At 38.3% G+C, this 26,011-nt stretch overlaps 1 protein-coding gene across 1 annotated transcript in view; it reads left to right on the forward strand.

Annotated features, from left to right (window-relative positions):
* Nucleotides 1-12,472: 12,472 nt before the first annotated feature.
* FREM1 (FRAS1 related extracellular matrix 1) overlaps nucleotides 12,473-26,011 on the forward strand; it is a 138,770-nt gene continuing 125,231 nt past the window's right edge. The window contains exon 1 of the mRNA XM_045562571.1: nucleotides 12,473-12,543. The gene's annotated coding sequence lies outside the window, so the exon portion shown is untranslated. The remainder of the gene's footprint in view (nucleotides 12,544-26,011) is intronic.

Genomic DNA, 26,011 nt, shown 5'->3' on the forward strand with positions numbered 1-26,011 from the left:
TTATATAATTCATTAGAATTATTGGGCTTAGATGTAGACAACATTAAAAGCATAGTGTATTAAACAGGCTGTGCAAACCACAGAATTATACAGTGCAGAAATTAAACTAAAGAAATTAAAATATTAAAGACTACATATTTGCAGCCTCTTGTGAATAAGGCTTGGCATATGTAATTTGTGTCTGAAATGCTAGAATGGCTTTCTGAAATTGTGCATTCTTTCCTCATCCCCACTTAATAGTGCAAAATTTAGTCATGAAGTTAGAAGGTGGAAGAAAATGGATAAGGTAAAGTGCTCATAGCTAAGGAGCCAGAGGAAGGGTCTGTAGACTTCAGAAAATACCTTATAAATTTTTTACCTCCTGTTTGGAGCCAAGTTCATTCAGTACACTTGAATATCATATTTTTGTTCTTGACTATTACTGGCTATAAAATGACCACTTTATGAACAAAAGATTTTGGGAAGTGTGTTTGATCTTATTCTGGGGAAGACCTCCGAAAGATTTAGACTTAGAGAAATGTTTCCTGTTTTAAAAAATTTAATTAAAAAAGTTTAAACAAGTGCAACTAGTTTTGAGATCCAGAAGTAATAAGAGATAATTTGAAACTCTGAACAAATAAAACTTTAGGAAAAACAACTTTTCATTTTACCCCCTCCCCCTTACCTCAAACAAATTTGGTTGAGTCAAGTGGCTGTAAGCAAGCTGGGAACTTATAACTGTACTTACTTGTAAGTAAAGATGTGAATTCTTAAAAAAACATAATAAAGAAGGGTCATTGCATGGTTGGTCATTCTTCAAATGATGTCAGATCTTTAGTGATTTCAGGCTTTTAAAGTAAAAGTTTCTTGTGGAATTATTTTTTTAATTTGTGAATATTAATTTTTAGCTATCTTAACCATTTTTAAGCATACAGTAGCACTGTAGTTCAGTAGTGTTAAGGATATTCACATTGTTGTGAAACAAATCTGCAGAACTTTTTCATCTTGCAAAACAGGAATGTCATACCCACAAAACAACTTCCCTTTCCCCCTCCCCCAACCCCCAGTAACCACCATTCTACTTCCTGTTTCTATGAATTCCACTATTTTAGACACCTCATATAAGTGGAATCATGCAGTATTTGTCTTTTTCTGACTGACATTTCATTTATGAAATTTTACACAATGTCCTCAAGGTTCATCCATGTTGTAGCATGAGCCAGAATTCCCTTTCTTTTTAAGGCTGAATAATATTCCATTGTATGTATACACCACATTTTGTTCATCCATGTATGGACTTTTAGGTGGCTTCCATGTCTTGGCTCTTGTGAATAATGTTGTGATGAACATGGGTGTTTAAATATCTCTTCAAGACTCTGCTCTTAACTCCTGTGGATATATACCCTGAAGTGGGATGGCTGGATCATAAGGTAGTCCTATTTTTGATTTTTTGAGGAACCCCTATACTATTTTCCATGGTGGTCTCACCATTTTACAATCCCACCAACAGTGTACAAGGGTTTCAATTTCTTCTTGTGAATTTTTAGGCCTCCCTTTCCTCCGAGAGAGACTCTTTGGGTATTGTGGTCAGACACACCACTGATTTTTAATCTGACTGAAGAATGTGCTTTTTGTTCCAATCACGAAGTGTGTACTCCCTGAGGAAGGGAGGAGAGAAAGGTCATCTGCGTATCTGTTCAGTGGAGAAAAAATGTCAGTAGTTAGATGCAGCGTAAATACTGGAGGAAAAGAAAGTTTAGTATACATCACTTGTTCAAATCAATGCACATGACTTGGTGGCTAGATTTTTAAGTTAAGGTTTCCTTAGTCTGCTGAACAAAGCAGATGTGGGAGCATGAATTCAATTATGAAAAGTCTTTATTGAAATACAATGAGTCAACATATGTGATATGGGGGAGGCATATTACTAAGAATATATATCATTAAGGCAAAACTTTCCTGTATCCCATGTGATAAATCTCTTTCTGGTCCTTGTCTTAAAAAGGGCGTGTTATAATGCCTTATAGCATGCTTATTTATGGCACTTACCACAATTTATAATTAAGTATTTAACTTTCTGATTTTATTTTTTATTTTTTTAAATATAGGGGATGTATGTAGCATAAGTTATGTGAGGACCAGGGGCATTTTTTTTTCCATTGCAATTTTGTTTTTAATTGAGACAGGGTCTTGCTCTGTCACCCAGGTTAGAGTGCAGTAGCATGGTCATAGCTCACTGCAACCTTGAACTCCTAGGCTCAAGCAATCCTCCTACCTCAGCCTCCTGGTTAGCTGGGACTACAGGGATGCAGCACCACACCGGCTAATTTTTCTATTTTTTTGTAGAGACGGGATCTTGCCGTGGTGCATGCTGGTCTCAAGCAATCCTCTCTCCTTGGCCCCATTGCAATTTTTTCAGTGATGAAGCTGGTTTCTGGTGCATCGTGGGAGTTTAATAGATATATACTGAAAGAATGAAGTATGGCAGAGAGAGTATTATTTGCAGAGGGAGGAGATGTGAGTGCTATACACAGAGCCACTACTAAATAGCTGTGCTCTTTTGGGCAATTCACTTACTCTGTCAGCCTTGGTTTACCCATCTGTAAAATGAGGATTCCATATTTAAGCACTTTTTTCCATCCTATACAATGTTTCCTGGGGTCCTGGGATTTCTAAGAGGTGCCCCTGAACTGTACAATGCAGAAATTCAAGACATGGGGCTCTCAGTCCTTTATTCCTACTTTCCAAAGAACTCTACTTATTTCTGTTGTATGTATCGGGACACTATGAAAAATTTTATTTACAAAATGACCCAATGCTTAAAAACAGTTGAAAACCCAAAATTTAAGTTGGAAAATTTCTAAGGCCGCTTTCAGCACTCACTGCCTGAATTGTCCTTACCCCAGAATCCTCCCTTCATCCAAGTTTTTGCCTAAGTGTCACCTCCTCAGAGAGACCCTCCTTGAGCACTGCAACTCTTGGTATAATTTGTATGTATTGCCTGTAATTATTCTCCGTTTTGTGTGGCAGATATTAGTGTATAAATCCTATCTCCCAACACCATAGGTTCTTTGGGAATGAGGGCCATGCAATGTATATCCTTTCACTAATCTTAATCAGTATTTAATATAGGGCCAGAGATGTAATGAATGTTAGCATACAACTCATTCATTCACAAATCTTTAGTGAGCACCTTGTAATGATTATTCTACACTAGACACTTGACATTCACAAGTCTCTAAAGATACCACTTAATTCCTTTACCTTTAAAATGGGGGAAAGGGTATTTTCTTCAAAGGTTTGTTTTGAAGATGAAGGAGATCATATATTAAATGAGAATAGCAAAGCTGTGGTGAGATGCAGAGTCTGGGCAGTGGGCAAGGTTCACTCACTGCCTGGATGGTTAGGGCCATGTCCCTCCCTAGTAAAATCCTTTGGTGGCTCCCTATTGCCTGAAAGATTGAACTAGACACTTCTCACGGTGCCTGACTGTCCTGCCCAGCTGCTTTCCCATCCCTCTTCCCCTGCTACCCTTTGAAAAATCTTTCCCCATTCCATCTGGTTCCCCTACTCCTTCTCCAGTTGCCCTGGAGTTTTTCTGCTAAAACTAATACGGATGATGACTCTCTTCCCTTTGGATTGCAAGCCATAGGAGCGAAGGCCTGGGCTGCTGGTGCTCTTCTTTCCCATGAAAAAGCCTGTATGTAGCGGGAGAAAATAAGGTTAACATGCAAAGTTAAGCAGAGACAGAACTTGGCGACAGAGGGAGAGAGAACTGATGCTACGACTTGAGCCCCTAGATCCACTCAAGGTATTAAGGCTGTTGTCAGGATTAAATGAATGAATAAGCGCATGCAAATAAAAATGTACATATAAGAGTGTACATGTTCAATAACTGCTATCTTTATTCATCTCTCAGTGTATACTATTTCTATGTATTCTTACCTTATTTCTCCAATTGGATTGTAAGGTTTTGAGAGCAGGTACTAGGTCTTACTCATCTCTGTCCCTCCAACTATTAGCACAGTGCCTGGCTTATACTAAGATCTTATAACCCACACTGAAGGGGGTCACCACATTCTGGTTCCTGTGAAACATAGCCAGTGTGTGATTTCAGCCTCACTTTCTAAAAAAGTCTATGATTTTGGTAGTAGAATTGTGACATTTAGTCTTAAGATGTAGAAAGCATTTTTTGCGTGTGGTTTCATTTTGTTAATTTCAGAGCGTTCTAACTTGGGCTAAACTGCAATGGGGCTGTTTTTATGCAACAACTGTTTTTATTATTATTTTTCATCATGAGAAATGAATTGTCTTTTGAGAGAGAGCTGTAGTTAGAAAATTTTTCTAGGATTACATTTAAAAAAAAAATAAAGGGCCAGGCAGAGTGGCTCATGTCTGTAATCTCAGAACTTTGGGAGACCAAGGCAGGGGGATCACTTGAGGCCAGGAGTTCAAGACAAGCATGTACAACATAGTGAAATTCCATTTCTACAAAAAATAGAAAAGTTAGGTGGGAGTGGTGGCACATGCATCTAGTCCCAGCTACTTAGGAGGCTGGGGCGGGAGGATCACTTGAGCCCAGGAGTTTGAGGCTGCAGTGAGGTATGATGATGCCACTGTACTTTAGCCTGGGTAACAGAGTGAGACCGTATCTCAAATAAAAAAAAAATAGGTCAGTAAGAAAAGATTCCCAACTCCTTGAGTTATGCTTGGAAAGATAAAATTGTTCCTGGTAGCTAAGCTTTGAAAAGACCAAATCACTTCCAAGTCCCATAAAGATAGTTAAAATAGAAAGCATCTTAAAATTAAATTCTTTATGTTGCCTTGGGTGCATTTTTCCTTTTTCTGTAAAAGATGGAGATAAAAAGGATTCCTGATGGTTTTTTCATGTTTTTAATGTATGTGCAAAATCCTAACGTCTGTTTAATGCTAGCATTTGAAGCTGTGTTCAAGTTAATTATTAATGAGAAAAATGCATCACCTGTTTGATTTTCAATTGTGAAGGCAGAGTGGAAGGGAACGAATCAGTTTATTTTGACTTCCTGCCTGCATTTAGTGGACAAATGTAGAATTGGTAATATGATGGGTAGAAATTTTAGCCTGAAGTTTCCATGTCCACAGTGATAGTGTTAAATATGAAGGATGGGAAATGTTTGCTCAAATAGATTCACTGAAGCACATGATTTGAGTGTGAGCCCTCATAAAGTTAGAGGACTCAAATCCTTCATCCTTTCAGATCTCCAGCTGGACCATTAGCTGCAGACATAAAACAAAGTGCTGGGAGAAGGATTCCTTTGTTATGAACACTCTATGTTGGCATGTGTATGTGTATGTGCATGTGTGTGTTTGGAAAAGTCTGTCCAGTCGGGAGCATTCTCATCCAAAGCTCTCATTTAGACCATTTCTTTAAAGCCTCTTGTTTGAAATAAAGCAACAGCCTGCTGCCTAGGGGTCCTTGAGGTAATTGCTGTGTTGAAATTGGTATGCATCTTTTTCATCTATATTTTTATATTTTTATCACAGATGTACCAATAAACAATGCGGTTTTGGTTTTTCGAGTTTTAAAAATTACAGGATATTATTCTGTTCGTCTATTTTTTAAACAGTTTTATTGAGGTATAATTGGTATACAGAAAACTGTACATATTTAGTGTGTATAATTTGATGATTTGAATGTATGTATACACCACAGTCAATCACCTCTAAAAATTTCCTTGTGCCTCTTAGGTTTTTTTGTTTTTTATTTTTTTTTGTGATAAGAACACTTAACATGAGATCTCTCTTGACAAATTTTTAAATGCACAATACAGTCTTGTTAACTAAGGCATAATGTTGTACAGCAGCTCTCTAGAACTTATTCATCTTGCATAACTGAAACTTCATAAACATTGAAGAGCAGCTCCCTGTTTCTCCGTCCCCCCAACCCTTGACAACCACCATTCTATTCTCTGGTTATTAATATATGAGTTTGACTATTTTAGATACTTCATGTAAGTGGAATCATGCGGTATTTGTCCATGACTGGCTTGTTTCACTTAGCCTAATGTCCCCCAGCTTCATCCATCTTGTCGCATATGGCAAGTTTTCCTTCTTTGGAAAGGCTGAGTAATATTCCATTGTATGTATAAACCACATTTTCTTTACCCATTCATTTCTTGATGGATGTTGATGCTACAATGAGCATGAAAGTGCATAGATCTCTTCAGGATCCTGATTTCGATTCTTTTGGATATATACCCAAAGGTGGGATTGCTGAATCATATGGTAGTTCTATTTTTAATCTTTTGAGGAACCATCACACTGTTTTTCATAGTGGCTGCACCATTTTATGTTCCCACTAACAGTGTACAAGGGTTCCAATTTTTCCACATCTTCACCAACATTTATTATCTTTTATTTTTTAGACTATCCATCCTAACAGGTGATACCTCATTGTGGTTTTAGTTTGCATTTTCCTGATCATTAGTGATACTGAGCATTTTTTCACATATCTTTTGGCCATTTTTATGTCTTCTTTGAAGAAATGTCTATGTAAGTCTTTTGCCCATTTTTAAATTGGTTATCTTTTATTCATTTTTTAGCTTTTGCCTGTTGAGTTGTGGGAATTCCTTATATAGTTTGGATATTAATCCCTTATCAGATACATATTTTGCAAATATTTTCTCCCATTCTATAGGCTGCCTTGTCACTCTGTGAGTTTTTTCTTTGCCGTGAAGAAAACTTTTAGTTTGATGTATTTCCACTTATCTAATTTTGCTTTTGTTGCTTGTGCTTTTGGTGTTGTGTCTAAGAAATCATCCCCAAGCCCAATGTCATGAAATTTTCCCCTATGTTTTCTTCTAAAAGTTCCATAATTTCAGGTTTAATATTTATGTTTTAAATCTATTTTGAGTTGATTTATATGTATAGCATAAGGGTCCAATTTTATTCTTTTGTATATGAATATCTAGTTTTCCCAGCTAATATTGTTCTCAATGATGAAAGCTTTTCCTCTAAGATCAGGAAAAAGTAAGGATCTCCACTCTCACTACTTCTATTCAACATAGTACTGGGAGTACTAGCCCAGAGCAATTAGGAAAAAAAAAAACAAAGAAAGAAAGATTATCCAAATCAGAGAGGACAAACAAATTATGTCTGTTTGCAGATGACATGAGCTTTCTTATATGTAGAAAATGCCAGACTCTAACAAAAAACTGTTAGAGCTAATAAGAAATTAAAACAAAATCTCATTTACAATAGCATCAAAAAGAGTTAAATACTTACCAATAAACTTAACCAACGAGGTAAAAGACTTGTACACTAAAAACTATAAATCACTGGTGAAAGAAATTAGAGAAGAAACAAATAAACAAGAAGACATCCTATGTTCATGGATTAGAAGACTTAAAATTGTCAAAAAATGTCCATACCACCCAAAGCAATCTACAGATTGAATGCAATCCGTATTAAAATCTGTCCTCCGTATTTTTGTAACTTGTTTTCTTTACTCATATCTTTATCTTTTTTATTCTCATCTCTTGGGTTTGGATGATGGTTATTTCAATATTTTTTAATTGCAATGACAAGGAAGGTCATGTATAAGATTCTTTGTACACATATGAGAATTTAGGTATAAATCTAAAAGTTAAAATGCCTAATTAAAAGTTTTTTGAATATTCAATTTCAGTAGGAATTGTCAAATTGCTTTCTAAGTGCTTGTAACTGTTAAAACTTCCAGTAGCAGGTAAGAGTTTTTTCCCCTCTCATCTTTGACCAGATATGATATTGTAGGATTTTAAACTTTTTACCTATCTAACGGAATCTCATTTTTAGTCTCTATTTGCATTGGCCCTAATTACTAGTGAGGTTGTGGATGCTTTCATGTATGTATTAGTCATTTGTGTGTCTTCTGCTTTTGTGAAAGGAGAATATTTAAATGTTTCTCTTTTTCTTAATGATTTGTATATGTTTCTAGAGGTTATTTAAATTCTAAACATAAAGGTTTTGTAATTTATTTTTATTGTGAGTACCTTCTCCCAATTTGTGTTTTTTAAAAAATCTTTATGCCTTTTCGTCTATGGAAATTTTTAATTATAACATAAAACATATCAAGTTTTTCTTTTATAGTTAATTATATCTTAGTTAAGAAATCCTTCCCTAGCTTGATATTAAGAAGATATTCACCCATTTTTTTTTGTTCCATAAATTAAAAGGTTTGTTTTCAAATTCAGATATTTAAACCAACTGCAATTTATTTGGCCATATAGTGTGAGGGGAAGATCTAATGCTATGTTTTCCATATGGATAACCAATTGTCCTGTCATCGTTTATTCAATACCATTTCTTCCCTGACTTCTATTCTGACCTTGGTTGTACACCAGGTTGCAATATATGAGTGAGCTGCTTCTGAACTTTTCTAGTCTCTTTCTTTGCTTTTTTTTCTTTCACTGTGTTAATTCCACAGTTTCTTAATGACTATAACTTTATAATGTTAATATTAATATTTGGTAGAGCAAATTCATCCTTAAATTTATCTTCTGTAATGTGTCTTGGCGATTCTTGGCATTTACTCTTTCAGACAAATTTTAGTATCAGCTTATTAAGTTTTATATATATTTATATATATACATACATATATTTATATATATACATATATATTTATATATGTATATATATATATGCAACTTGTTGGCATTCCAATTGCCATTGTATTGGAATTTTAATTTGGGAAGAATTGACATTTTTACAGTATTGAGTCTGCTCATCCAGTTAGATATACCTTTCTATTTATTTACCTAGATCTTCTTTTATGATTTTCAATAATTTTTATATTCTTCATAATAATTTTATCCCAATTTAATTAACTTAGATTAATTCCCATCCTCATTAAAGTTTTGTTGCTATTATGCAAATTGTCCCTTAAAAACATATTTAATAATTGTTATTGGCATATATGAATGCCATTGATTTTGTATGTCGATCTTATGTCCAGCAAATTTGCTAAACTCTTTTAATAGTTCAAATAGTAAATTCTTTTGGATATTTTACACAGAGACTCATATCTTTTGCAAATAATGAAAAGTTTATTTCTTTTTCAATTTTCGTGCCTCATTTTTTTTCTTGACTTATTGTGTTGGCTAGGATCTCCTAGGCAATGTTGAATTGTGGGGATTGTAGCAAAATGCCTGTAAATGGGTTAAAAACTTCCCTTCTGTTCCTAGTTGCCCAATAGATTTGGGTTTTGGTTTTTTAAAGAATGAGTGTTAAATTTTACTGAATGTCTCTTTTCTGCATTTGTTAAGGTGATCATGTGTCTTTTATTCTCCTTTAATATACTAAACTGTTAGATGTTCTAATCTGGAACCATCTTTGCAATCCTGAAAAAAAAACTCCATTGGTCATAATATGTTTTAGAATGAAGAGCTGGACTTGATTTGCAAATACGTTATTTAGGATTTTGCATTTATGTTTACTGGTGAAGTTGGTCTGGACTCTCCTGATTTCAAGCAGAGCACGCTGCTCTCCTGCCTCACTGGGGGGTTGTTTTATTCCCCGACATCCCCTAGCTACCCTGCCAGCTCTGACTCTGAGGTCAGCAAGCCTCCTCCTGTAAACTGTCTCCTTGTGTTGTATTTTTGTTCTTTTCTGGTACGTAGGGGTGTTTATTTTGCTTTTATTTTATTTATTTGTTTTTGTGTCAATCTATTTCGAGCATGGTACACATGACTTTTCCACTCCTGGACTGATCTTCTCTTGCTGCAGTATTGCTTCCCAGGCCATCCAGTTTTAGAGACTCAGTGGAAAACTACCTTCACAGTACGATGGATAACACCTGTCTTTCCATCAGCAAAATTAATAGGCACACTCCTAATTCTTTGATATGAGTTGTTGGTGAATGTATTGGCTATGCTTCTCAGAGAATGTTACATCCTACAGCAATTCAACAAATGTCATTCACGTTTACAACCCAAGATGGTATGCTAATCTCCAACACACATTTGATATTCTTCCTATCATTTCAACTAGGGTTAAAAATAAAATGATTTCTTCAAAATGCATTTTGTTCCGGCACTAGGTTTAGCAGCACCTGCTTTTAAAGGAAGAATTTTTTGTTGTTTAAAAAGAACTTTGACTAGTTCTTTTTGCATTTCATGTTATTCAAAGAGTACTTTATTGATTAAAGTTTATAATTGTATTATTTCAACAGCCCCCTATCCATTTGTGGAAGACAGAGTGAGTTATTTGTGTAAAAAGGTACTTTAGATTTCAGGACATTTTGGCTAATCTGCCTATTTTAGAATATGTTCAGCACAGTTAGGCCAAGCATTGGGTATATAATTAACTTTACAAAGTTTATATTTCCTGCAGACACTTTGAAATATATTACAATTTAAGTTTGTTAGTTATTTTTGCTTAGCATGGTGAAGTTATTTTTCCCATAGAAGTGGTATAAAACATTTATTTCTGTTTTTGGACTAATTCATAAACTTTATTCAGCCCAAATGTTAGAAGAAGCATATTGATACAACCACCTACACATAGTATACTATCCCTTTGTTAACTGGGTTCTGAGTCTCAACTAATAGTATCTAAAACCATCTTTATTTCTTTGTAGGTGAGATATTCACAACCTGGGCAATTTTTAAATACAGTTTGAGAACAAAATTGTCTATCGTGTTGTGTTTCTTAACTGTCATTATTAAAGCTTTAAGTCTTGCCTTTTTAAAATTAATACATTACTCATACATTGTCACTTATTTAACAGTAACTGTGTTTAGTAAATAGTGTTTGTTTACTTACAAAGAGCTTAGTGATTCTTAAGGTTTACCCATTTATTCTCAGAGCAAATGAAGTGAATCAAGAGATTCTCAAAGGTTTTAAAGCTCTGGTGACTTTGAGAAAGTGCATACGCACCATTCATTGCCAATGTAGCCACAAATAAATGTTTTTTTAAATTGTTTTCCTTTCTTCTTTTGCATTCTTTTTTATTTCCTTCCTTCCTTCTTTGTTTACTCCTTCCTTCCTTCTTTGTTTCCTTCCTTCCTTCCTTCCTTCCTTCCTTCCTTCCTTCCTTCCTTCCTTCCTTCCTTCCTTCCTTCCTTCCTTCTTTCCTTTCTTCCTTCCTCCTTCCCTCCATCCTTCCCTATCTCCCTTCCTTTCTTACATAATTTTCTTCCCTTTTTTTCTATTTTCCTCTCTCTTGGTCTCATTGCTTCCAAGGAAAGGGGTATGGCATGGTGACCTTGTTAGGGGAAACCACAATCTTGGTTGAATTGAATGTACAGTGCCTTGAATTTTTGGCTAAAGTTTAGAACAGCCAGACATGTCTCAATATAAACAGTTCCCCCAAAGCAAGGTAATACTTCAACTTCTCTGTTTATGGTTAATTTAAAAGTTAGGCCAGATGGTATGCCATTATTTTTTTTTCTGATGGGGGTGAAATACAAGGAAGCATTTTATTCAACAGTTGTTAAGGACCAAGCCTTTCACCCACCCCTGAATCCTGACAAGTGTACAGGAGTCTCTGTTGAGAGGACAGTTCCTGGCCTGTGATACGAATCAGTGGGATCATGGACTATAAGCAGATGGGATCAGATTAACGGGGAATGTGGTTTTTGTGGATTTTCAAAAAGGATCAGACACATGAAAAGCCTTATAAATGGAAGAACTAAGGTGGCTCTTGAAAACAGCCCCCTAGAATCTAGTTCCATCTTGTTCCTTTAAATGCCAGGACAAAAGTTAAAACGGGCCAGTCCTGCCTCCCTCTCCCTTCTGAATAGTGGGCATCTCTTCTGAATGGGAGTAAAAGCCTTTCAGGATGGGAACGTGTTCGAAGAAAAAAAGTATAGGAAGAAAGTGTTTTTGAAGTCTGAGCATGTATGTGGGTGTGTGGGGGTGTGTGTGTGTGGGGTGCCTACGTGTGTGTAGCATGTGTGAGTATGCATGCACATGTCTGTGAGGTGTGTCAATGTGTGTGCATGCTTGTGAATACATTTGCTTGTGTGTGTGTGTGTGTGTGTGTGTGTGTGTGTGCGTGTGCGGTGACTGCTGCGGGCGGGAGAGGCTGCGTCGCTCAGCCAGTGGCAGAGCAGTTAGTACATAACTAGTAGTGAGAGAGGAAGCTGGGAAGAGACTAGGAAGAGAAGCAACCGACCTTGTTAACAAAAGCTCAGTTTTGTCCCTGCGGACCCAACCAGCAGGCGGGCCGGTGAGCGGTGGCTTTCCGCCAGGGAGGTCGGGCTCCCTGCAAACAGCGGAAGGCATCTTCATCATGCCCTTCGCAGGGGGGAAGTTTTCAAAGCCGCAGCAGCAGCCTTGGAGAAGACCAGCAAAGAGAGTGCAGTGTGTATGTGAACTTCAGTTCTGTATTTTTCTGGTGGGTGGGTTAATGGATTTTTAGTACAAAGAAAACTCAAACTCAGCTGACCTGAAAGACTGGAATTTCAGCTCTCTTCCTCCCCTGGGTTACTTTTCCTCCCCCTTCCTCTCAAAGCCCTTTAAACCAGATTACCGGGTCAGTGACTATCCTGCTCACCGGTTCCGAGGGGGTCTAGCTTTTTGGCATGGGAAGGAAAACCACTACCTGTAAGTATCTTCTTTATGTGCTTCCTCTCAAATTGGCTGTGAATGTTCTGTTAGCAGAATGCCCCAGAGGTGGTTTGTGTGGTATCATTAACACCAAGTAACAATGCAAGAAGTCTGCAGCATCGGCTTGAAAAAGTTTAATTCTTGTGTTAACTCAGAAGGTGGTAACTTGCAGTCTTAACAAACCAAATGCCAGAAATAGGATTTTCTTTATTATTAGGCACAAATTTCTAACTCTCTTCTGAATCCATCCCCAAGGACACTCACCAGTGAAATAACCATTTTTTAATTTTATAATATTTTTCCTTGGAACTTAGAATGTTTCTTCTCAGCTCAATGAAATGGCAAATGGAAAAGATGTAAAGATTAACAAAACAGGTAATATCCTCATAGCATAAACACATGGAAATTTGCATGAGATAATTTCTGGATACCTTTGCTTTAGTTTAGTTGTATTTGGATATATATTTTTTAAAAACATGATTTCTATTTTATGGGGATGAGCTATAGTGTTGGGGAAGCAAAGAAATCACGTTGTTCTGAACTTGTGCACTGATCTTTAGGCTCTTTCTGCTTGTGACTAGAATTTGGTCCAGAGACTTGGTGCTGTAGTAAATAGTTCCTTTAAGTTTTCATCTGGATCACAGAAATCATTGTCAAAGCATTTAATTTTAGTTTCTGTTTTTTTCACTATTGCACCCAGTCTAGTAGCATGGTGTGCGTTACAAAGCTTAAAAAGAGCATTTCCGGGGCTGGTTGGTGTTTGGAGCCTGGGAGTCTTGCTGGAGAGATTAACCTCTTCAGGACTGCTTCACAGACCAGACCTAGTGATCTAAAGGCTTTTTAGGCTTCTGCCGTGGAAAACGGATACCGCCGTTCCAGGCTAGGTAAAGCTTGAAGAGTCGCTCCTTAGCTCCCTGCCTACCCTTGAGGAAAGCACCTTCAATGTAACTCTAGCAAAATGCTAACTACCTTTGCTCTCTCTCTCTCCATCAGGGATTCTCAAAACTTGAGGTGTGTAAGAACCACCAGGGTGCTTGGTGAAAAAGGCAGGTTCTGACTCCCTAGCCCCAAAAGATTTTAGACCTGGGGTGGGGCCAAGAATCTGCCCAGGTGATTCTAATGCAGGTGAGACTACTCTTAGGTAAACATTGCTCTACATTGTCCTTGACAATTAAATTCTTACCATGTACTTGGTTAATATTAAACCTCATATCTAAATAATAAACCTGAGTTTGAGCTGATGTTGAGCATAACTTATGTACAACATGGTTTTGCATGCTTGGCTGACAAACCAGGGCTTTTTAACCAGTTTTCCCACCAACTTCATCTTTCTTTCTTTGTTTCTTTTCTTTTCTTTTCTTTTCTTTTCTTTTCTTTTCTTTTCTTTTCTTTTTTTTGCTTCCTTTTCCATCTCCGCCTTTTCATTCCCATGAGTGAGAAAAGAAGTTGGACAAAGGTACCTTGGTACCCTGCTACCTTGCTTCCACGTGTCGGGTTATATGGCCTGATCTGCCCCCACACAGCTAAGCGATGTTTGTCTTGGAAACTTTAAACCCAAGGCTGTTCTTAATTCCTTACCAGCCTCCTAGGAATGCTTGGCTCCCGGGGCTAGGCTGGGTTGGGCCGAACTGAGCTGGATTTCTTGGAACTGTTCAGGAGGAATCTTATTCTTAGAAATGCAGTTTGGATTGGACCAACCCACAGGGATTAGAAAAAATATTAATAGGAAGCTATTCCTTCATCGTGTTAAGGTCCTCATTTGACAACATATGAAAGTCAGAACTCATCCTCTATCCCCATCCCCACATTTTATGGCATTTAATATTTATAGTAAAAAGAAAGCAGGATGTGGTCATCAGAGCCCCTTCCTTTCTTCCCGCCCCACCTTCCAAGTATTTGGGGGTACGTGCTACAAGCCAGGCGCAGTGCTAGTTTCTAAGGATTCCAAATGACCAGTGTGAACAGTGTGTGCAGGGTTCTGGTTCTCGTGGCATTTCAGATCTTAGCTGTTGCTGACCAACCTTGGATGAACCACCCAATCTTTCTAGGCTTCACTTTCTCCCTCAGCCAAATACGTTGAATTAAATGAGTTTTGATATCTTTCTAGCTCTGATATTCTGACATTGTTGGATATGACCCAGTCTCCTAAATGCAGATATGGGGTACGGGAGTTTTTCAGCATTTACGTTAACAGGCACAAAAATATGACTTACTGCTTTTCTTCAAAAAATTTCAAATATATTTCTTTCTCTCAAAAAGGATCATAACCACTGATATACTGAGTTAGAAAAACTCAAACTTTTCAAAGTACACAGCCATTCCTCACAATAGGATCCTGTAACTCTCCAGAAAGGCTGTTTCCCTGGGCCGGGTTACATGGGAGGGCAGCGTCTTATCTTGTCTGAATCTGCTGTTGCTACTCCTTTGGAGAGCTGGGTGGTCTGAACAGGGCTTGACAGCCTCCCTACCAGCACAGCTTGCAACCTGACCCTTTCATTCAAGGGAGTCAACAGCTTTTGTGCTTCCAGGTGAGAGGCTCAGAGAACTTTGAGGGGCTGGGAAAAATTAAAAAACAAAACAAAACAAAACCCCCACTCCCTAATGAATTCTTATCTGTACTATTATGTATTTTGTCTGTAATGTAGTGTCTCTTACTGTGGTGACTGGGGCGCCGTTTCAAAGGGCTCTAAAACTTGGCCATCAAGATAAGAAATTATAGCCGTGGTCTCTGTGCTTTTCTGACAAACGGAGCCTCCAGCTGTCTGAAGATATGTTTGGGTGGGAAATGAGTACAGGGATCTTGCAAAGTTAGGATATTTTAAGCCAAATGTTCTTTGCCTCTTATTGGTAAGTTTTTACAGGAGAAGGCAAAAATAGTTTACACCTGCCTATTTATGGGGTTGGTGATATTTGGGGAAAATGTGTATTAAAAGATGATGCCAAAAATTCTCTTTGTGTGCATCATCCAAAGGTCACTAAGATTGCATGTCACTCTTCACGCTCAACTTTATCCTTGAAACTTTCCTATCTGGCTCCCTAGTGACAGAGGGCAGATAAATATGCCAGGACCTGGGTGTTCTATCTCCCGGGACTCATCTCTGCGTTCTATCAAGCGTTATCAGCTGCTCAGTCTTTACAAATGCTCCCTGTGCTCTTCTCTTAAAATAAATAAGCCACAACTTTGTCTCATGAGGTCACATTTAGTGTCATGGTATCTTCATTCCAAGGCCCACATTTCTTGTTGGCACAAACATTCTTCAGTTTGTAAATTATAAACCAAAACCACTGTAAAGTTGGAAAAATTTCAGAAAGGATAGAAATCCCCATATGAAACTTCATCCAAATGTTTAAAAATTGTAGGTGTGTCCTATCAAATCCCTTTCATAGCCCAGATTTGTTTTTTTTTTTGTAAGTGATCCTACTCCTTAGAAAGACAATAATGCAACAACACAATAGCAATACTTTAATTCTGTTTTATATGAAGTTTCCCCTTTGTTATAACACAGTAGGATGTTTCTCTTTCATCCAATAAACATTAGTGATTATTTTGAAACCAAAGGTAGCATTGATACAAGACCTGAATGTTAAATCAGAACTGTAGTAGGAAAAAAATGGCCTTTGAATAAATTTTAACTGGGTTCTAATCCTAGGCTGCAATGTTCTCTAGTTCTGTGATGTTGGCCAAGTTTCTTAGCCAGTTTCCTCAGGAGTAAAACAAGGGTATTGATATTTACCTCACTAGATGTTTGTGCAGGGTGCAGGACAGGTGTTCAATAAATATTTCTTATTTGGGAGAGGGCGAATACAAGAGTGAAGGCTGGAAAGAAGCCAACATGTGGTAAGCTACTTAATTTATAGGTGAAAATAAAAAAGAAATAAGAAATAAAGCTTTATTCCAGATCCCGCTGACTGGCACAATAGATCTCAATTCACGGCGCCCTGGCCTTTAACTCTAATCCACAGCCTTGTTCTCACTCGACTCTTTCTCGTAGACCATCAGCTTATGGACCACCAAAGTGATTAGTATGGAGCAATGAAGGGCAATGTGAAAATCATTCTGTTCTCATCTCTTCCTGACCCTCTAGAATCACAGACTTTCATAGCTGTTTTGGATAAATACATAATAAGATGACTCATTGTGTTTTTCTCAGGATTTTGCTGTATTGGATTGGAGGGCCCAATCTCAGGGGGTAGTATTTGCTGGAGAATTTGAAACTGTGTGGTTGCACCATGGTTAAGCCTATGAACTATTGCCAAAGGAAGGACATAGCCTTTCAAACATGTGGAGGAGCACATGCTCTCTCTCTTCCACCATTTATTCTTAGAGGGCTGATGTTTGCATTGGGGTTAGTCACTCAACCAATATTTCTTGAGCTTCTCTGCACAAAACTCAACAGCCAGCACTGGAGAAACTTCGGTGAGCAGAACAGTCATGGTTTTTTTCTTCAAGGAGTTTACAGACCAGGAGGGAGGGAAGCCATTGCTTTTAAATGGCTGAAATAAATAAGAAAATGCCTGTAGGTGTGCGACATGAGGCAAGGTGGACTGCAGGATTCTATCAGATAAAACTGGTCTAGCTGGTTGAGAATTTAGCCAGGAAAATGGTGTGGTTGGTGGGAGTGGGGAAAGGGCATTCATGGCAGATGGACCAGCATGGACAAAGCATGCAAAGGCTTAGAAGCCGGGGCGAGCAGGGTGGTGAGTTTAAGGAAGAGAAGAAGTCCAGTTTGACTAGCGTGTCAATGGCAAGGGGATTCATGCACAAAGAGGATGGAGAGGTGAGCAGGGGATAGTTGTTAAGGGAAATCCAGTCTCACAGTTCACAGGGACCCCAGAAAATACCTAATCCATACTTCCTCCTCGAAACAAAGAACACTGTCCTGTGTCTATACGTTGGCCCGTACCATTATTGGACAGCACTGAGGGAAAGTTCTGTCTGAAAGCCAGTTGACACTTCCTCTCATTCTCCCTGGTTCTGCATCCTAGAACCACAGAGTAAAGTCACTCCTTCAGACATCTGAAGACAGATTATTATTTTTTATATGCTGCCAAAGCAGATCTACTCTTTTCCACACATATGCAATGGAATTTTGGAAATTTACATATTGGAAAGTTACATATTTTTGCTTGTCAAAAGCTAACTTACTGGCTTGAGTATGTCATTCCAGCCTCTGATTATCAAGGCTGTGAATCTTGATTGTGTCCTCAGTGATAATAGTTAACCCTCTTGGATTTGTGCTGTCTGTGAATTGGATACGCTTGTCTTCTATATCTTTGTTTAAAGATTTAGAAAAATATTTAACCAGAGAGAACTGAAAACAGAGCTAGGGGGCCCAGTTCTAAATGTTTCTAATGAGAGAAATGATGTTCCTAAACCTCTCTTTTATTTTTTTTAAGGAAAGTAGTACTAGTTTACTAGTTTCTAGAATGCAGAATCATAGAAATATCTAAGTTTTAATGAGAAGAGCTCAATTATATCAATGTGTGTGGGTGTTTTGTTTTGACAAGAATGCTAAAGGCGCAGTAATTGTTGATTTCATTTATTGACACATATATTGAATGCATACTACATGCAACAGACAATTTTGGCCTCCTACCTTCAAAACACATAACTAAATAGATACACTACCAGGTAGGATGTGACAAATGCCCTGTGAGGGGTTTAACTAAAATATGATTCTTCTGCAGTGGCAGGAAGGGAACCTTTCCAAATGGAGTGATCACATTTTAGGGCATCCCGGAGGGCATTTCTTGAGGGGTTAATAAATGGGAAGGCTTTCAATAAGGATGGAAACAAAGACATTCCTGGCAATATAAAATAGCCCCTTTAACACGAATTCATTGTCATTTAATGCAATGGAATGTAATGACCCACTGTTCCCCAGCAGTCCAGGCATTAAGGGTCCATTTCAAATTACAGACACAATTGCCTTTTGCTTTCTTCATCTTTCATTCTTCTTACTTTCTTTTTCTTTTCTTTTAATATTTCCTTTGGTTTAAGAAAATCAGCATCCTCCTAACCACATGTCATGGCTCAGCAACTTTGATCTCCTCAATGGCCGTGGCCTCTGCTACTAAGCTCTGCTAATGTTCACACATTAGATCCGAATGAAACCACACAGCTTTTTATAAAAATGATTTTACTCAAATAGTGGAAAGCAGTCACTGTCTCAAGCCCTTAGAAATTTTGGACTGGTAAAAATATTGCTGCTGCTGGAGGTAATGATTGGTGATTAAAAGGTTATTTGAAGGTGATTTATCTGTAGGAGAAGAACAAGAGTCGAATGGCCATTTGACTACATCAAATAGTACTCAGAGTTTAACACTGAATTTTATAGCCTATTCTTAATCCTGTTGACCAGGCAATCATGTCAAGACCTCCTTTTCGTATTAGTTAGGCATTACTGAAGCATTACTACAGCAAAAGGAAATAGAATAAAACCTGTAGCCACATAAACCCACATTTAAAAATCAGTTTATGATACACTCTGGACTTAGAATTTGGCTGCAGGATAGGGTAACAGGGAAACTTCTTCAGGCAAGACTAAGGATTAGTTTTGCACTTTTATAGACTTTCAAAAACCCCAGATGGAACCCATTTTATCTTTCTCATGTTAAACCTGTTTGGTGCTGACTTGACTGCCTGAGCTAGGAGGGAACAGTGTGCCACATGTACCATTTCACACAAGAGATACAATGATTGCTGCTGAATTACTTTATTGGGAATTACTGGTCTTCATTTACTCCTGATAAAGAGATGTTTCCTGATCTGTGGCTTTGTAAATTGCTTTGGTGGCAGGCCCCTTATGGTGCATGGAGATGACAGGCTATCGGACTCATTGGTGGGGACTCTGGGGTCCTTGAGTATCCCTTCCCCACTTTAGTGTTTGCCTGTGTTAAGAATGGCAAATGATGACAACTGTGTGAGCGGATGGATGGTGTTTCACAGCAGGCTTGTTGCAGTCACTGCCCAATGCTTAGCGGCCTCGCCTCTGAATTATTAGCTCTGTGGCCAGAGAGAGCTGAAATTAAGAGTTTAAAATGACGTCATGGTAAGAAGCACATGTACCAGGAATGATGGCAGTTGAATTTCTCTATTAATTTGAAACAACAACAATAAAAATTATCTTTACAATGACTCTGTGAAGTCAGTATTATAAATCTTCACTGTACAGTTGATGAATTCAAGGCGTAGAAAGTCAAAATAACATATATTGTAGGTTGAAGTTCTTTCCATAGACAACAAAGTGTTCAAAAAGTAAGCAATTTAGTCAAAGTGCTTATCCTTAGTTTATATGCGTAAATGGGATCTACCTACAAAGGGATCCTTGAGCTAAAGATTGTGATGTGTTATGCATTATTACCATGTTTTCTTTTTATGTAAAAAAATACATATATTTTGTTTTAGAAAAAGGAATTGACTCTTTTTTTTCCTTCAAAAGACTGATTTTTGTCTTTTGTTATTGAGTAGAAAACAATAGATTGTTTAACCCAAGAAGAAGCCTGGAGCTAGTGAGATGGACATAAATGAACAAGATCGAGGTCCATGAACATGTTAGGGATTGTTATAAGGGGTATGGGATAATGGCCAGTGTTTCACTGAAGAATTGATAAGAAGTAATTGGTACATGAGGAACACAGAGTGGAATTACACTTTGGAATTATGTGAGGAATTTTTAATTTACAGATCAGAAGGTTTGACTTTTTCTACTTTGCAGCAGATGATTAAGCAGATAGCCTCAAATATTCTAGTCTGATCAATAACGAGTTTGCAGGTAATAGTTTTAGGGAGATCTATTACTTCCTGCCTAAATACAAGTACCCATTTCTATCTCATCTTGAAATATCATATTATGAAAAAAAGGTGTGGAAAAGCATTAGCCTTGTGAGTAATAAAATTTATTGCTATGGTATATATACACCTTTGTCTCTAAAGAGTCACAGACAGGGAAAAAGTTACAATGCAACAGAAGCCAGTGGTAGCACAAAATTTTACTAATTAAACTTTATGTTATTTGTTTCATTTCAGACCTGCTTTTTTTCTGACAATTTTGCTAATGCAGGAAGCTGCTGACTATTGTACGTACATCTCACACACGTGACTGGCTTCCTAGGGATGGCTGTCCTAGCTAGGCTGTCAATGAAAAGTTCCCTCATGACGCCTCACTTGGGGCTTCATGCATTTCTGTACCCTAAGCATCAGACCCTCTCTGCCTAGGGTCATTCTATCTCCTCCTCCTCCACCCCAGCCATTCCCTGGCCACCCCCAAACTGCGTTTTGCCTCGGGCTCTTCCTGGCACTGATCTTGGCAGTAGTGTCCTCAGCCCTTGTCCCAACGCCTGGCTCCATACTGTCCGACAGGCTTACCATGTCTGATGGGTTTTCAGACATGTCAAAGAACCCGACTTCAGTCTTGGGGCACTAAACCTCTTTTACCTCATTTTATACCTAAAGGAGAAGAAAATAAAGTTCAGTTATTTACAGCACTAGTTCTCAATCCTGGTCGCTCCTGGAGTGCTGTTAAATTCGGAAGCCTGGACTCGCTCTGACAAATTAAATCAGAAGCTCTGAGAGTGTGTTGCTTGGCTGATGGGAATGTGATGCTAGAGAGGGGACTCACTAGTTTAAGGGTGGCATTAGGGGCAACTCTTTCATCTTGGTGTGTTTCCCGGGGCCATTAATAGCTCAGACCCTCCTAGACCCTCGAGAGGACTGTTTGCTTCCTTCCAAGGCAGACGGTAGGACTGAAGCCGTGAGAGTGAAGTTCATTTTGCAGGCCATGGGAGTCAGCCCACGTTGCACAACTCCAGGGGCACCATTCACACTGATGTCTGCGTAAAAACGATAAACGTGCCCTAGAATTTGGTGCACTGAACTGAGCAAAACCACGTAAGGGAGTCTCACGATCTTTGGCCAACACTCTAAAGGACAGATACGATAGTATGTTTTTCCACAGAAATATCTTCCACTATGATGATGTCCCTCATGCCCAGGGACATTGTGCCTTGAGGAAATATGTTTCCACTTCTAGACAAATTACCTGCAAACCAACATTTTGAATCTAGCCTATTTGTATCTTGGAGACTCTAAGAAAGTGTTTTAGCCAAGGCTGCTTGTGGGCTCCATATTTTTTTCTCTTTAAAAATGTTTCTCTGACTTATTGGTGTTTGCAATTCTTACACAATGTCATTCTTCTACATTGCTATGGACAATAAGACATCTAATCAGATATTTAGGTACTTTATTTGCAGCCTGGTGGTGTTTATGGAGATTTTGCTTTTGAACCAGCACTTGAAGCATTTCTAATCCCACTGCTTGAGAACACCCTCCCACCCCCACCCCTCCACAGCCCACCCCAATTCTGCCAAAGTAAGCAGATCAAGTTTCGCTTTTCTTAATGCCATTAAGCTCAGTGAGCCAGGACTGCATCAGGGACTCAGGCATTTGCAGCAGGACTAACGCTGGCACGGGGGTGCATTCACACGTGGGGTCTCAACGTGGGGGAGTGTCCTGTGCACCACTTGAGTGGCATTTGAGTAGCTGGGGATATGCAGATCCCCAGAACAGACAAAGCTATAAAGCCTGCTAAGACTATGCTCAGTCCCCAAACACCAGGGAGTGTGATAAGCAAGAGCTCACCGTGGTTTGCCTTGTTTCTTTTTTGTTGCTAATGGTCCTGCACTGCTCTGGGGAAATTTTTTTAGCTCTGCCTGGGTGTCACAGGAGAGTCAATTCAACCTAAATCATGAGGCATGCTAATGGAGTGTTCCACTAATGAACTTTTTATAAATTACTAAGTTTAATATTTGAGAAGTTTTATAAGAAAATCAAGCGGAAAGTCCAGAGTGCCTGTACACCTCCTCACCTCCAGCCCCTTAGAGCCCCCTAGTATTCATGTCTTGCACAGTGTGGTTCGTTTGTTACAATGGATGGGCCAATTAATAGAACTAAAGCCCGTAGTTTACAATGGGGTTCACTCTTTGTATTGTACATTCTGTGGGTTTTGACAAATGTTTAATGACATGTATTCACTATTACAGTAGTAACTTTTAAAGTAAGTTTTAGAAAAAGCTTTCTTCAGCAGGCCTGGGGTAGAAGGGCAGGCAGGAAGCTAACTTAGGCTGCATCGTGCTGTGTGTGTGCGCGTGCATGCTTGCTGGGGACTTTAATTTACATTTGTAGTATTATCATGTTGAACTGTTTTAACAACCCTGAAACATATCAATTATTGTCTTCATTTTATAGATGAGGAAACAGGGCCCAAGGAAAAACAAGGACCTTGCTCAAGGAAATGGTAGAACCATAGGTGCACAGTTCTAGTGGATCCGATTAACAGCCTGGCCTCTGCACTTTCACTTCCCATCCAGTCCTGCATCAGAGAATTAAGCCCTCTCACCTCCTTTTCTCAGTACAGTGGAATCAGAAAATTACAAAGCTATTTGTAAAAAAGAGAAGTTGTAATTAAAAAAAAGTGATATGTAGGTCAGAGCCGAACACTTCAAAATTTTGCTAAGATTCTCAGTAAGGAAGAACATTAAGACTCTCATTAGAGTCCTGTTAAGTTTCTTTTTTTTTTATGAGCCAGTGTTTTGCTCTGTTGCACAGGCTAGAGTGCAGTGGTGTGATCATAGGTCACTTCAGCCTCAAACTCCGGGGCTCCAGAGATCCTCCTGCCATAGCCTCATGAGTAGGTGGGCCTAGAGTCATGTGCCACCATGCTTGACTAACTTATTTATTTATTTTTTGTAGAGATGGGGCCTCACTATGTTGCTCAGGCTGGTCTTGAATTTCTGGCGTCAAGTGACCCTCCTGCGTTGGCGTCCCAAAGTACTGAGATTACAGGCATGAGCCATCCAGCCTGTTGGTCTTAAGCAATGCATTTTTTTTTTTTTTTTTACTTTACTACATCTCAGTATACAGTACTGTGCTTTACTTTCCACACTCTGCTTGCATTAATGGATAATGTAGCAGGTCCAACCAATTGTCTAACCTTTGACAAATCACTTACCATCTTTGGCCTCCATTTCCTTATCTTGATCACCCTGTGCTAGAGCACAGAGCATGGGTTTCAGGGATCTGTCTGCTGGAGTTGGAATCCCAGCTATGCTATTTATTAGCATTTGCCTTGGATAAATTATTTATCTGTTTCCTTAGCAGCAAAATGGGAATGATAATATAATTTACTCCATACCTTGTTGTGAAGATTAAATGAATTAAAAAAGTGCCAGGCACAAAGTAAGTGTGTGGTACATGCTTATTATTGTATGTAAAATTTGGAAAAGCTCCTTCTATCTCTAGAATTCTAGGATTTTTTGCTGTGGCTTAGGCTCAAATAACATTGGACTTTTTGTCATTTATCACCAAGTTCCGTAGGTCACCAAAAGCAGTTTCTTTTTAGCAGATCTCATAACAAAAATATTTGTGGTGGTTGGTCTCTTTTCTGCTCGAGACATCTGTGAGTCTGAGTTTCATCATTAGCTGTGGCGTGCAAGTAAGATGGTCAGGGTTACACAGCACAGCTTGAGGAACAGTGCTGGGTAGTTTATTTTTGAATGTCTGAGCACTTTTTTTTGTTTTTACAATGAGATGTTTCAACCTGAATAGTGGAAGTTTCTTTAAGTGTATACTAATGCGTTTGATGGAACCATTAGAACATTTTGCTCGTTTGCTATCACAGCAAATACCATTTTGTGTTGTAAAGTACCTGATTATAAATCTCTCTCCCACAAAGACATCAATCTCTCAAAGATAGGGTTACCTCTTTCTTAACGTTTATTTGCACAGTGCCTCTCTACCCTTTCTCACAAAAACTCCTTCTTCTGATGTAACATCTACTTGCTGATTCTTAGACTGTGCCACATTCTTTCTCTCCATCTGCAAACATGCCTTTTGTTCCCCTTTTTACCTTTGTAAATCCTATTGATTCTTTCAAATATAACTATTTCCCCTTCTAGGAAGTATCCCCTAGGCCTAGCTTGAGTCAAATGCTGGTATTTATTCCTGTGGCACACAATGCATCCCGCCATTATTGCGCTTACTGCACGATTTGAATCATTAGTTTATATGTTTATCTTTCTGAATTACACTACAAACTCTCTAAGGGTAAGAATTTCCCCCATCTCTACAAAAAATAGAAAAATTAGCCGGGCATGGTGGTGTGGGCCTGTAGTCCCACCTCCTTAGGAGGCTGAGGCAGGTGGATCGCTTGAGCCCAGGAGTTTGAGGTTGCAGTGAGCTATGACCACACCACTGCACTCTAGCCCGGGCAACAGAGTGAAACCCTGTCTCAACAAAAAGAATTTTTTTGGTCTTTGTAATCCTAGCACTTAGTATAGCACTTGTCCCAGAGTGGGTATTTAGTAATTGTACAATGAATGGACAAATGAATATGTCATATTCAAATAAAGAATCAGGCTGTATTTTGAAAGTGGGATTGGTCTCAAAGATGAATTCTTGAACATGATTTAACATGAATTTAAACAGAATCTGACTTTTGGACAATTTGGTGTTTCATTGTAAATTAAGAAATACAGAATTCACTCAAAAAAAGGAAAATCAATTTCAGTCAGCGTTGATTCTGGTGGGGAAGGCTGTAGGTGTGAGTTTGGGTACATACCTGTAGTAAGTCCCAGATAAAGAACGGGGTATAGTCAACCACAGTGAATGTGAGTGAATGGTTTTCATTCTGTTGTAGTTATTCAATTAAAGCAACCTATTGTGGAAATTTATGTGATGTAACCCTCTGGCTGAAAGCCAAAAAATTTAAATTATGGCTACTTCCTAACTAATCTTCAGGGAAATGCTTTTGATGGTTTAAGTTTTCATAGTCATTAAAAACAGAACTGTAAGTTGGGGGCACAATTTTTTTTTTCTTCTGCAATCAGTTTTCTCTGCCTTTGAAGGTAGATTTAGTAGAAGGCCTCTGTAGAGACTGGCCAGGTGTCTGGTTTCCAAAGGACAGACTGGAATTTGGGTTTCTGATGTAGACTCATTAAGTATGAATTTATCAGGCATGACCAGAAATTTTGTAGATACCATCTGGCCATCCTACATTTCAATCATTTTAATTCTGTAACCGAGTGTCTCTTGAATGATGTCTCAAAGAACCTGGGTTTTTTATGGCAAAGAACAAAAAAAGGTTTTCTATAAGTTTGCAAATTTTAGGCTTAAAATGTTTCCTTTCCACAGGACTTCTGAGAGCCTTTAATATGCTATTATGTTGTGAATCTTTGAAAGGAGATTTTAGCATTCTGTATTTCAAACATATGTGGATACAGAAGACTTTTTTGTAGGATCTTTTAACATCTCCAAAGTGTGCATTTTCAGAAGCGCAATTTGCAAAACATGGCAGGATAGACTGATCTGTTGATAATCTAAGGAAAGGAGTTTGTGTAATAGTCAAAGGTCTGTCTGTCTTTGCAACCTTGGTCATGACGGGGTTCAGAACACACTATGTCAAAACAG

This window comes from Lemur catta, chromosome 10 (assembly GCF_020740605.2).
Source record: "Lemur catta isolate mLemCat1 chromosome 10, mLemCat1.pri, whole genome shotgun sequence".
In the NCBI taxonomy this organism is placed as follows: domain Eukaryota; kingdom Metazoa; phylum Chordata; class Mammalia; order Primates; family Lemuridae; genus Lemur; species Lemur catta.